The 1,800-nt window shown below is 36.7% G+C and overlaps 1 non-coding gene across 1 annotated transcript; it reads right to left on the reverse strand.

Moving 5' to 3' along the window:
- Positions 1–389: 389 nt before the first annotated feature.
- LOC132535360 (U6 spliceosomal RNA) lies at positions 390–496 on the reverse strand. The gene has a single exon (XR_009547143.1). It is a non-coding gene; the product is annotated as a U6 spliceosomal RNA (small nuclear RNA).
- Positions 497–1,800: the final 1,304 nt, after the last annotated feature.

Below are 1,800 nucleotides of genomic sequence, written 5' to 3' on the forward strand. Positions count from 1 at the left end.
AAACATATGCAAAATTACCCATTTGCATGCTTTATCATCTACAAATTTTGCATACAAGTACTAAAGAAACTAAAATAATACAACTGACAGAAGAGCTGGGTCATGGTGCATCTGGCTGAACACATGTTATATGTGCAGGAGGACCCAAGTTCCAGCCTCCAGCCGCCAGTCCCCACTTGCAGGAGGAAAGCTTTGCAAATGATGAAACAGTTCTGCAGGTGTCTTTCTTGGTCTGTCCTCTGTCTCCCTTCTCCTTTGATTTCTCTCTGTTTCTATCAAATAAATAAATAAATGAGATTCTTGCAAGCAGCATATGGTTGGGTTATGTTTTCTGATCCATCCCCCCACGCTGTACCTTTTGATGGGTGAGTTTAAGCCATTGACGTTTAAAAAATATGGAATGTTTCACGAATTTGCGTGTCATCCTTGCGCAGGGGCCATGCTAATCTTGTCTGTATCGTTCCAATTTTGGTATATGTGCTGCCGAAGCGAGCACAATAAATAAATGAAATATGAAAACATAATAATATACTTAACAAAGTCAAAATATGAGGTATGAAGAACTAGTAAGAATGTTGCTAACTTCCTAATCTTTAATTGCACAGAATGAACTTGTGGTGTCTGAAGTTGATAGATAAGTCAAAAAATACAAGGGGAAATAAAACACTTAAAATTCTGAAGAGAACATTCTCAAATGCTTTCTAAAATGGTTCATATCTATTGATATGCTTGTCTCTAGAGTGGAGTAGTAAAGGTGGGAGAGGAAGTGCAGAAGATTGATACTTTTGTATTTAATTTTAGACAGTTTTCAAAAGCATTTTTTTCCATGTTCACACATTGATTTTTAAAAGAACACTGTGATAGAATCAAAACCCAATAGTTCTCCATCTGCGAAGTTTCCTAGTTGCTGTGATTAATAACATCCTAACCAATGCCCAAGATTTTGGAGAATAAATAACCTTGTCATTTTCAAACCCCAAGCTGCGGCTTGATTTTATATAGCCACGTTAATTCCACTTGTAATCCCTGTGAAGAGCAGAGACTTCTGTTATTTCTTATTTTTAAGCCTCTTTTATCTCTGCTGCACTCAAAAGGATCATTTTTAAAAAGAGCTGATGGGTGTAGGGAGGGAAAAAAAACAATAAGAAATGACTAGGGCGTTGGGAGATGAAAAAGAATGACAATGATTAAACTGGAATAATTAGATATTTATTCTTCCCTGCATAACTCAAAGGGATCAACATTTCTCTTGTGATAATGAGAATTGCATGCATCTCTAAATTGCTTTTAGAAGAACTTGTTTTCAGTGAAAGTATGTCTGATCCTAAAATAATCTTGAATGTACCAAATGAAATACATGAATTCAGCTTCTTCATGGAGCAGCTCTGTTTTAACCTTCTACCATACTGTGAAAATTAAAACATAGGAGCTTCTATGGGGCTGGGAAGCTAGGCTAGAGGTTCCAGGCATGTGCAATCAGCCAGTTAACAAGTTTCCACTTGCCTTTCATCTCTAAAAGGGAGTGATGGTATTTCCCTCCACCAGTGGAAGAGTAAAGGTTCCTTTTTGTATAGTTACAGCCCCTCTAAAAACTATATAATTGGATGCTGGCTTTTGTTCTAGGAATGTGAACACGTCTTCTCATAACACCATTCTCTCTCTCTCTCTCTTTTATCATTTTATTGGGAGGTTAATGGTTTACAGCATAGTTTTTGATATGTGAGTACAATTTCTCATCTTGCTATAATAGGTGTCTATAATACACTCTCACTACCAGCTCAAGACCTTTTCCATTATCTT

The sequence above is a fragment of the Erinaceus europaeus genome, chromosome 21 (assembly GCF_950295315.1).
Source record: "Erinaceus europaeus chromosome 21, mEriEur2.1, whole genome shotgun sequence".
NCBI classification, from domain to species: Eukaryota; Metazoa; Chordata; class Mammalia; order Eulipotyphla; family Erinaceidae; genus Erinaceus; species Erinaceus europaeus.